Source organism: Peromyscus californicus, unplaced genomic scaffold (assembly GCF_007827085.1).
Source record: "Peromyscus californicus insignis strain IS unplaced genomic scaffold, ASM782708v3 Scaffold_11__1_contigs__length_118956290, whole genome shotgun sequence".
Lineage (NCBI taxonomy): Eukaryota > Metazoa > Chordata > Mammalia > Rodentia > Cricetidae > Peromyscus > Peromyscus californicus.
Window position 1 is genome coordinate 48,256,213 of NW_026294402.1, and position 12,346 is coordinate 48,268,558.

A 12,346-nucleotide genomic window follows, 5' to 3' on the forward strand; every position below is an offset into this window, starting at 1 on the left:
AGTGCCAGTCTGACATTTAGAGGCAGGATCTGTTGGCTAAATGTATGATGATGGCCACTGGCATACACTAATACAATTATGTCTTCATGTCTCCATATATAAAAGGATGTTTTGTAAATTAATAAAATAAGACCTCGGTTTACTATTAACAGATACTAAGACATCACTTCTAAGTGACAGATGATTTTTTTAAAAATAATTTCTTTGTCGCATTGGTGTTTTGCCTACATGTAGGTCTGTGTGAGGGTGTCAGATCCCCTGGAACCTGAGTTATAGACAGTTGTGGGCTGCCATGTAGGTGCTGGGAATTAAACCTGGGTCCTTTGGAAGAGCAGCCAGTGCTCTTAACTTCTGAGCTATCTCTCCAGCCCAAGGCAGATGATTTTAACATTGCTATGCATTTCCATCAGGATGTCTCAGAGGCATCCCAGACACAAAGTCCAACCAGGTCGAGGTTTGAAATGATCACTTATTAACTATGTGACACATTGGACAATTTATATGATTTCTCTAGAAGACAGGGTCTTCTTGCATAAAATGAGGATAATATTTGACATGTGGTAAGTGCCTAATAGTGATGATGGTTTAATACTTTATTTTTGACTAATTGATGTGCATATTTGTTTGGTGGGGCGTTGAGATAGGATATTTTCCTGTGGCATAGACTTGCCCTGAACTCACAATAATCCATCCTCAGCCTCCTAGTGTGTGGGGATCACAGCATGAGCCATCACATCTGGCTCTTAAACTCTGTTTTCTTTGGTGACTTCTATGTCCGACTTCCTTTGCTGTCCATAAGAATCTAAGGTCAGAATTTCATTAGCCTTTATATACAACATTAATTAATCACATATATGCATATCTCCATTCATGTCAACTTTGCAGAGTTCTTTTGGGTCTAAGTTTTCCTACCCTCCAAATCTATTGCCGTTTTACCACCCAGCCTCCAGGTTTTTTTTTTTTTTTTTTTTTTTGGTTTTTCGAGACAGGATTTCTCTGTGTAGCTTTGCGCCTTTCCTGGATCTCGCTGTGTAGACCAGGCTGGCCTCGAACTCACAAAGATCCGCCTGGTTCTGCCTCCCGAGTGCTGGGATTAAAGGCGTGCGCCACCACCGCCCGGCATTAGCCTCCAGGTTTTAATATCAACTTTTTGCCATAGATATCAATCACTTTGTATGCTGTAAATGTGTTGCTCTGATTTGGTTGATAAATAAAATGCAGATTGGCCAGTAGCCAGGCAGGAAGTATAGTGTAGGCAGGACAAGCAGAGAGGAGAATTCTGGGAACAGGAAGGTTGAGTCAGGAGACGCTGCCAGCCACCGCCATGAGAAGTAAGGTGTAAAGTGTAAGCCACAAGCCACGTGGCAACTTATAGATTAATAGAAATGGGTAAATTTAAGATATAAGAACTAGATAGCAAGAAGCCTGAGCCATTAGGCCAAACAATTTAAATAATATAAGTGTCTGTGTGTTTATTTGGGTCTGAGTGGCTGAGGGCCCAGACAGGACTGGAGATAACTCCAGCTACAACTTTTCAAATTCTTCTAATAATTTGGTGGTGCCATAAAAATTCACCATCATGGTGGATGTAAAGTGATGCACAGTGGTAGGCCAGAGTTTACCCACAATAGGCTCATGCATATACAAGGTGATAATTCCAAACATAATTATTGCTTGAAATAATACAGAAATGGGCCGATTCAATTAAAATTCAGAGACTCTGTAATGTGTTAAGTGAATAATTAGAAGTCATCTATGTAATGTTTTTGTTTGTTGGCTTGAGACAGTGTCTCACTATGAAGCTCAAACTGGCTTTAACCTTGGTAATCCTCCTGCTTCACCCTCCCAAACGCTGGGGTTACAGACGTTGGCCTCCATGCTGAGCCGTATCCTGTACTTGAATGCTTGGCTCTGGCTGATCTCACAGTTCTAAAACAATCAAATACAGGAATTTAATTAGTGAATTAATCAAAACCATTTTATTTTTATTTTGGTTTTGGTTTCTCGAGGCAGGGTTTTTCTGTGTAGTCTTGGCTGCCCTGGAACTCACTTTGTAGACCAGCCTGGTCTCAAAATTGGAGATCCGCCTGCCTCTGCCTCCCAAGTGCTGGGGTTAAAGGCATGTGCCACCACCACCTGGCTCAAAATCTATTTTATTTTCCCTTATGTGTATATATGTGTGATTGTGTATATATGTGGGTATATGTATGTGTGAGTGCAGTGCCCTCAGAGTCCAGAAGAGTGTGTTGAATTCCCTGGAGCTGGAGTTAAAGGCAGCTGTGAGCCATCCAACATGAGTGCTGGGAACAAGATTCAGCTCCTCTGAAAAAGCAATATGAGCTCTTAACCACTGAGCCATCTCTCCTGCTCTAATTCAATTGATTTTTTTTTAAAGATGCAGTTATGTAATTGGTTCAGGCTACTAGCATAGGTGATTTAGCTATTGTATACAATTTTATATTATCTCTCTTAGATGAGCTGAATGCATTTAATTAGAAAGGCCCCGGACATTTACCTATCTCTGTCTCCTAATGTGTAAACTCACGCATATAAACTCAGCACTTAGAGGCTGGGGCGGGAGGAACTTGGATTTGAGACCTTGTCTCAGTTAATCAAAGAGGAAAAAGTTTCTGATATCACTCTTGCCTCTTCATTCTTGTTCAGGGAAATTTAAATATCTTGGTCTGCGAGGCGGCTCAGCGGGCGAAGGCACTGCTGCGCAGCCTGAAAACCCCACTTAGGTCCCTGGGACCGCGTGGTGGGAGGAGAGAACTGACTCCTGCAAGTTGTCCTCTGAATGCCACACAGATAATAAATAATTGTAGAAAAAAATGCTCTGTTTTCTTGAACAAAGCCCAAGGACAGAATTCTAAAATAATATGTTGTCTTCATTCATGTCACATACTTCCGTCTGCTACCTTGACATCTTGGAAATATTTTAGCCTCCAAAATGGCCTTTCTCCTTCTCCTTGTGCTGCATTAAGGGAATTTTTTTTTTTTGGAGTTGGTTCTCGTCTATTTACATTCCTTAGGGGACATAGTAATTTCATTGTTTTAACCACCCTTTCTCGGTAGATTGTTTGGCTTTTCATTGCTTATGACAAAGTATCTGATATACATTTAAAGAGTAAAAGGTGAATTCTGGCTCAGGTTTCAGAGGTTCTGGTCCACCACTGGCTGGCTGTGCTGTTTCTGCACCATGGTGAAGCTGGGTGTCATCATGGAAGAGTGTGGCAGAGTAAGGATGCTTACCTGATGGTGACCAGGACACAGAGAGGCCAGGAAGAGCCAATAGCAAGGTAGACTACCCAGGACACACCTTCAATGACCTACTCACCCCAAGACGGCTCTGCCTTCCAGTTTTTCACCACCTCCCAATAATGTGACCAGATTACAAATCCATCAAGGGATTAATCCATTGATTAGGTCAGAGGCCCCAGGTCCCCAAAATTTCCTAAAATCCCACCAGCTGACAACCAGACCTTTAATACACCAACCTTTCGGGGTGCACTTGGTATCTGAACTGTAACACTAGGCAAAAGGACCCCAGCTCTTTCTCTCCAGTGTTATCTTTTCTTCTTGTCATGGTAGTCGCTGATCTGACCCCCAGCAAACCTAGCTGCTCCTTGAAATGCAGCATCCTGGAAATTCAAGTCGTTCTTCCTTACAGGCAACATGCCCTGGCTTTCTCTGTCAATAGTCCCACCATTTCCTCAGTCACTCCTGGAGTCTGCCGGATAAGGGTACGACATTTTCTCCTCCTTCCTGTCTGCCTGTTCTTCCTCCCTCCCTCCCTCCATCTCTCTGTCTCTCTCCTCTCTCTTATCCATGCTGTAGATCTCACATTCAGTATTCTTACCATCATAAAGAAAACAAACCCAAATCCTGTGGTTATCTTCCATTTCTTCCTCCTCCTCCTCCTCCCCAAGCCTGGACCCAGGTCGATAGACTGTGTAGACACTTCCTTTGTTTTAGTTTATCCTTTGGGCTCCTACACTCCCACAGCACACGGGGCCCTGCTTACCACTGAAATTCCTTTTCTGCTTATTTTTCTACGGGGTGACATTCTTAGTTCTTTACTGCTCAAAACAAAAATAGAAACTTCTAAACTCCTGGACACTGTCTGCAGAAAGAGACACAAACTCCTTGACTTGTCATTTGAAGCCTTTGCAATCTGGCCCAGATCTATCCTTGCTCATCTTCTATTTCCCACCACTGAGCCCTGATCTCGCAGCCAGAGGGTTTTGCTTAATCTTCAGTTAACATGCAACATTCTGCTCTTTATCCAGCTGGCAAAGTCTCTATTACTCACTGTTCAAGTACTAATCATAATGTAGTTCTCAGGAAAAGGACTGAAGCACTTTGAACGAGACGTCCCACGTATTCTCAGGCACCCGAATACTTGAGAACCCAATTAGTAACACTGGGGAGGTTTAGGGGGTGTGGACTTTCTGGAAGAAGTGTGTCACTGGGGTGGGCTTTGGTCACAGTGTTTTGTCACAGCAATAAAACAGTAACTAAGACAGGGCCATTTCCACCTCCATCCTAGCCCAGAGTTCTGATCAAACCCACAACAATCTTACTCGTAGTTCTAAATTCGTGTGTCATTTACAGCAGTCAGTACTTAATACTCTATTTTGTCAGTCAGCTTGTAATACAAACACTTTAATAAATTTCTAACTTGTTCTCTGTGTGTCTATTTGGTGTGTGAGTTTGTGTGTGTGCAGGTTCACATGCCTGGACATGCATGTGTGAAAGACAGACAGACATTGACGTCAGGTGTCCTCCTCTACTGCTCCCCACTTTCCTTTTTTTTTTTTTTTTTTTTGAGACTAGGTTTCTTTAGCCCCGGTTGTTCTGGAACTCACTCTATAGACGAGGCTGGCCTTGAACTCAGAGATCCACCTCCCTCTGCCTTCCGAGTTCTGGGATTAAAGGTGTGAGCCACCACCATCTGCCATCTGACCTTATTTATTTATTTATTTATTTATTTATTTATTTATTGGAGCTGAGGATTGAACCCAGGGCCTTGTGCTTGCTAGGCAAGCGTTCTACCACTGAGCTAAATCCCCAGCACCCCCCCCCCACCTTACTTTTTGAGACAGGGTCTTTCCCCAGACCTGGAGCTCACTGAATGGCTAGACTGGCTGGCCATTGAGCCACTGGGATTCTCCTATTTCTACCACTCAGTGCTGGGATTGTACGTGTGCACTGTGTGCGTTTGCATGTCTACTGTGGATCTGAACATGGACCCTCATGCTTTCTGGGCAAACTATATAGACTGAGCCATCTGTCCAGCCTGTAAATTGCCATTATAATTTCTTTTGCTAAAATGCATTATTTTAATTATTTTTAATTATGCATGTGTGTGCGTGCGTGCATGCATGCGTGCGTGCATGTGTGTGGTTTTTGCACGAGTGCAGAGGCCAGAGGCATCAGATTCCCTGGAGCCGGAACTACAAGTGGTTATGAGCCTCCTGACACAGGTGCTGGGAACTGAACTCAGCTCCTCTGTCCAGCCCAGCAATTTCTAGATACTAAGAATACATTTACTAATCTATTAATACATTTAATAGCTGGGGTGTAATGTGGTGATATTTTATCTGTGTCCCCCCAATAAAGTTTATCTGAGCATCAGAGGAAAAAGCCAGCCATTGTATATATGTGTGTGTGTGTGTGTGTGTGTGTGTGTGTGTGTGTGTGTGTGTGTATGTATTTGGTTTTTCGAGACAGGGTTTCTCTGTGTAGCTTTGGCGCCTTTCCTGGAACTCAGTTAGTGCTGCCTGTTTGTACAGATGGGTGGCTCCATCTGCTGGAGCATGCGTAGTCTTTCAGGGTCTACATCACTGAAGAAAACTGACTTTTCCTTCCTTAGCAGCCACCGTTTGTCAGACAGCTCCTCAGACAGGGGTGGGACTTCGTGAGCCCCTCCTGTTTTGATGCTGGGACTTTGGGTGGCTTGATTTTGTGCATTGATATGTGCTCCGAACTGTTGTGAGTTCATGTTCCCAACTACATTGCATGACTTCTTAATGTCCTATAGCTAGAGCCAGTGAGGAAAAGTATGAGTGTATGTTTGTATTTTATGTGTGTGTGTGTGTGTGTGTGTGTGTGTGTGTGTGTGTATAATTAGTCTATGAGTTCTATCAGCTGGGATTTAAAAATGTAGGCTTCATGAATGGGGGAATGACTTTACAGGTGGAACGCTTGCTTAATATGTGTAAGGCCATAGGTCTGATCCCCAGCACTGCAAAAGAAAAAACAAACAAACAAAGAAAATCCATTCATGAAGATGACTTTGAGCTGTATTCAAAAGATTGGTGACTTTGAAGAAGTTTTCTTTTCATTTACATTTGTGTGTGTGTGTGTGTGTGTGTGTGTGTGTGTGTGTGTGTGTGTGTGTGAGTGCAGGTATCCTGACACTTGCATGCATGGACAGAGATCAGAGGATAAAGTTGTCAGAGTTGATTCTCTTCTTCTACCATATGGGTTCTAGGAATCCAGCTCTGTTCTTCACACTTGGCAGCAAGTGCCAAGGGAATGATGCCAACCACAGTGGGTTGGGTTTTCCCACATCACTTAATTCAGATAATCTTGCACAGATTTGTATGCAGTCCAAACCAGGGTATACAATCCCCAAATTGAGACTGTCTTCCTAGTGATTCTAGGTTGGGTCAAGTTGACATTTAAAGCTAACCATCACAGAATATTTAAGATCTAAACTCTTAGGTGCTTTCAGGTATTAGCATTAACCATAGTGTGTATGCTGTACAATAAGTTCTAGAATTTTTTTCAGAATCCCCAAGAAACTTTGTGTCATTTAATTGTATCTTCCTAGGTTTTTTCTCTTTCTCTCCATTTTTTTTTAATTTTTTTTATTTTATTTTATTTTATTTTTTTGAGACAGGGTTTCTCTGTGTAACGTTGGTGCCTGTCCTGGATCTCGCTCTGTAGACCAGGCTGGCCTCGAACTCACAGAGATCTGTCTGCCTCTGTCTCTTGAGTGCTGGGATTAAAGACATGTGCCACCATCACCAAGCTCAAATAAGTATTTTTTTTAGAAAGCAAAATCTTAAACATGAACTTACTAATATTATTAATGTTTTTGCAATCACTGAACTTGTCAGAGGGATATTTCACTGGTCCTTGTGATCTCAAGTCAAATGTTTTCAGAGGAGACACAGAGTTTAGTGTAATGGGCTTATTACAGAGGAAGAGCCTCGAACTCACAGAGATCCGCCTGACTCTGCCTCCCAAGTGCTGGGATTAAAGGCGTGCGCCACCACCGCCTGTCTCTTCATTCTTATAGTTCCTGACTATTACCATTCCACTTTCTGCTTCTGTGAGAACAATTATTTTGTATTTCACAAGTAAGTAAAAAAAAAAAGTATTTCTTTTTCCATGTTTGGCTTTTATTTTCTTAGCATAATATGCTCTAGATTAATCTATATTGTTAAAATTCACAGGATTCAAGTGAAGGACCTGTATGATAAGAACTTTAAGTCTCTAAAGAAAGAAATTGAGAAGATATCAGAAAATGGAAAGATCTCCCATGCTCATGGATAGACAGAATTAACATAGTAAAAATGGCAATCTTACCAAAAACAATCTACAGATTCAGTGCAATCCCCATCAAGGTTCCAACACAATTCTTCACAGACTTGGAAAGAAAAATACTCAGCTTCATATGGAAAATCAAAAGACCCAGGGTAGCTAAAAGAATCCTGTATAATAAAGCAACCTCTGGAGGCATCACCATCCCTGACCAAAAGCTCTACTATAGAGCTATAGTAATAAAATCAAAGCTTGGTACTGGTATAAAAACTGACATACAGACCAATGGAATCAAATTGAAGACCCTGACATTAATCCATGCACATATGAACACCTGATTTTTGACAAAGAAGCCAAAACTATACAACGGAAAAAAGAAAGTATCTTCAACGAATGGTGCTGGCATAACTGGATGTCAATATGTAAAAGATTACAAATAGATCCATATCTGTCACCATGCACAAAACTCAAGTTCAAGTGGATCAAAGACCTCAACGTAAATCCAGTCACACTAAACTTAATAGAAGAGAAAGTAGGAAGTACTCTTGAATGCATTGGCACCGGAGATCACTTCCTAAATATAACACCAACAGCACAGACACTGAGCACAACAATTAATAAATGGGACCTCTTGAAACTGAGAAGCTTTTGTAGGGCAAAAGACACGGTCAATAAGACAAAAAGACAGCCTACAGAATGGGAAAAGACCTTTACCAACCACATGTCTGACAGAGGACTGATCTCCAAAGTATATAAAGAACTCAAGAAACTAGACATCAAAATACTGAACAATCCAATTAAAAAATGGGCTAAAGAGCTAAACAGAAAATTCTCAAAAGAAGAATCACAAATGGCTGAAAGACATTTAAAGAAATGCTCAACATCCTTAATCATCAGAGAAATGCAAATCAAAACGACTCTGAGATATCACCTTACACCTGTCAGAATGGCAATGATCAAAAACACTAATGATAGTCAATTTTGGAGAGGATGTGGAGCAAAGGGAACACTCCTCCACTGTTGGTGGGAATGCAAACTTGTACAACCACTGTGGAAATCAGTATGGTGGTTTCTCAGAAAACTGGAAGTCGATCTACCTCAAGACCCAGCCATACCACTCTTGGGCATATACCCAAGGAATATTCAATCATACCACAAAGAAACATGCTCAACTATGTTCATAGCAGCACTATTTGTAATAGCCAGAACCTGGAAACAACCTAGATGCCTGTCAACTGAAGAATGGATTAAGAAAATGTAGTACATATACACAATGGAGTACTACTCATCAGAGAAAAACAATGACAGCATGAAATTTGCAGGCAAATGGATGGAACTAGAAAAAATCATCCTGAGTGAGGTAACCCAAACCCAGAAGGACAAACATGGTATGTACTCACTCAGAAGTGGATTCTAGATATAAAGCAAAGAACAATCAGACTGCAACCCACAGAACCAGGGAGGCTATATGGCAGGGGGGACCCTAGGATGACTGTGGCTTAGAATAAGTTTTGGTTTTACTCAAAATAAATAAATAAATAAATAAATAAGAAGAAGAGGATAAGAAGGAAGAGGAAGAAGGTAAAAATAGGAGAAGGGAGGGAGGTAAAGAATATGGATATCTGCCAGATGACTGTGGCACACACCTTTAATCCCAGTATTCGGGAGGCAGAGCCAGGTGGATCTTTGTGAGTTCGAGGCCAGCCTGGTCTACAGAGTGAGATCCAGGACAGGCACCAAAACTGCACAGAGAAACCCTGTCTCGAAAAAACAACAACAAAAAAAAAAAGAAAGAAAGAAAGAAAAGAATATGGATATCTGAAAAAAAAACCCCATAAGGAATTGTATTATTACCTATCTAAAAAAAAAAAAGAAGAAACCTATAATGCACGACACTCAGTGTATAAATAATAAATATACATATATAGTTTTAATGAACTTTCCTCATCTGAGCTGAAAGCACTTCCCTCCAGGAGCCAGAGACCAGAGGGATAGCTTCCAGTAATTCTGAGATTTGTTGACTATTTCAAATACGTTGGCCAAAGGAGGTCATAAATCCACCTTTGCACCACAGACTGCCATAGTCCCGTACCACTCCAAATGCCCGTATAAATGTTGGCTCTTGTGTTTTCTGCTAACCGGCACACTCTGGCTGAGGCTGTGAGTTCAGCCATCTGAGTAGATTTAATCCCAGCGAGCAACTCTCAATTACGTCAAGAGGGGAGGTAACTGCACATCTTGCCCCCAAAATGCCCTTGTTTGTCTGGTGAATAAGAACCGTCAGTAAATAAAATCAATTCCGCACTTTTTTTTTTTAAATATATTTTGTTTTATTTTTATGTGCATTTGTGTTTTTGCCACGGGTGTCGGGGTCCCCTGAAACTGGAGTTACAGACAGGTGTGAGCTGCCATGTGGGTGCTGGGAATTGAACTCGGGTCCTCTGGAAGAAGAGTCAGCGTTCTTAACCCCTGAGCCATCTCTCCAGCCCCAATTCCGCACTTTTGATAGATGTTTCCAATATATCTTTTCTAAAGGCAAGAGGTCTATGGGTTATTTCAGTACAGCCACGTTCAGCCTCTTCTAGTTCATGTGGGAGTGAGACAGCAGGACTGAGAGAGTCACAGCAGGCAAACACCGGGAGACAGAAGCAGAAGTTTCTCACAGGAAGTCAGGCTGGGAAAGGCTGAGTAGGGCTGGGTGTGATGGGGAATTAGCAAAAGTTCTAAGGAATGAAGCGCATACATGGTGGGAGGGGAGCCTCAGGTGACTTCTGCTGTTTCTAGTCCAGCTGCAGAGGCAAAGGACACTCATGTAGGGCGGTGTCCTCTGGCTACTGGATCTAATGGCTGACTGAACTCCTGCAGGGGTCCGTGTCTTTCCTCAAGTTTCTGAGTCAGCATGCCCAATGCATTCCTTCCCTTTTCATGAATGAACAGGACGAAGAAGGGCTAGGATTGTAGTTTGGTTGTCCTGGGGCGGGGGCCTGGTTTAAAGCTGTCTTTGGGTCTTAATTGCTGACTGTTCCTCCAGGCCTAGTCATCTGGTGTCTGGTGGGTCCTGTTTAAGTTTTTTATATAGTGACTTGGAAATTAAAGAGTAGTTTAGAATGCAGTTTCAATAATAGTTAGTCCTAAAACTCCTCTTAATTGTTTTTGTTTGCTTGTTTGTTTGTTTTAGGGGTAGGAAAACTCCTTACAGTAGAAATATGGTCAGGATTTTTGAGCAATCTTGGCACATCGCTGTATGACAAAGACATTCAACTTCCTGCTTGCAAAGTTGCATTTCGTCTTTTGATACTTCGTGGCCCTTTTTAGCTGGTTGCTGTAATAAGAGGACCATACGAGAGAGAACACAATAGTAGGCCAGCCACATATTGGATTAAAGTAGCCTCATGAAAAGAATCATACATCTTGTAAATCAAATTTAAGAAAATATCTGGGACTTTCAGTGTCTCCCCGTGGCATCGAAATCCAAGTATATTGCCATTTCTCCTGAGTGAATGGAACAAAACTTGGCTGTTTGATGTATCAGGAATGCTAAAGGGTGGGGGTGGGCACTGAAATGCTGATTATACTCAGCAAGGGGTGGGGATTAGGCACCCCTGGTGCGGAGGGCTGACTGCACAAATCCGCATCTTCTTCCCTTTCGCTTCTTTATGGGCAACATGGAGCTACTGCAAGAACCGGTGCGGGGTTATACGCCCCTTCCTGGGTACTTTCCCATGGGTTTGATTCCCGGTGGAGCGTCTTGCCTCAGAAGGTGTCGGTTACATCAGGCAAGGGTCTGCTCTCGCCTGTGGGCGTCTCATTTGGAGCAGGTGATCTCAGTTGTCCTGTGCCTGTAGTTTCCCTGCTTGTCACTTTCCTCTGGTGGGGTCTTCTGACTCTCACAAGTGTCCTGGAGACAGTGTCGGCGGGGGCTTGAGGTTCCCACTGCCACCTAAGGTTACGATCACGGCTCCCCGTTAGGGGATGAAGACATGAGCGTTTTTGTGTTTCTAAAAAGTCATCCTAACCCGTGAACAGGGGCACAATTCACCAGTGGAAAACGTGTCCCAGGCTGGAGAGGTGACTTGAGTAAGAGCACTGGCTGCTCTTCCAGGGGACCCATGTTCAATTCATTCCCAGCAGCCACGTGGGGGCTCACACCTCTATAATTCCAGTTCCAGGGGATCCGATGCCCTCTTCTGGTCTATTAGGGCACTGCATGCAGGCAAAACATCCTTATGCAGAGGAGAGGGGTGGAGGGAGGAGGGAGGAGGGGGGGAGGGGGGAGAGAGAAAGAGAGAGGGAGAGGAAGAGGGAGAGGGGGAGGGAGGGAGAGAGAGAGAGAGAGAGAGAGAGAGAGAGAGAGAGAGAGAGAGAGAGAGAGAGAGAGAGAGAGAGAGAGAGAGAGAGAGAGAGAGAGAGAGAAGAGAAGAGAATGCGGTGCCCTATGGTTTTCCCACCATGTTAATTTTATTTTACTTTGAGGTATCACACAGCAGTCGCTCCCTAATTCCTAGAAGGCATTTTTATCATCAGCATCTTTTTAAAATTAAAGTCCTTAAGGCAGTTTTCCCATTCTGCCAAATGCAACTGTTCCTCTCCTTGCTTCCTGAAGCCAATAATTGAATCAATTGGTCAGAAAACTCAGGTTCATATGTCAATAGGGTGATCTGAAATTCTTTAGCAAAACCTAGAAGGCCCTAATATGGGTCAGGGAACCACATAATCAAAGACTTTAGCTCACATTTTGTTCAGGGAGTATAAACAGTATATGGGTCCTCCCCTCCACGAGGCATAAGAATTT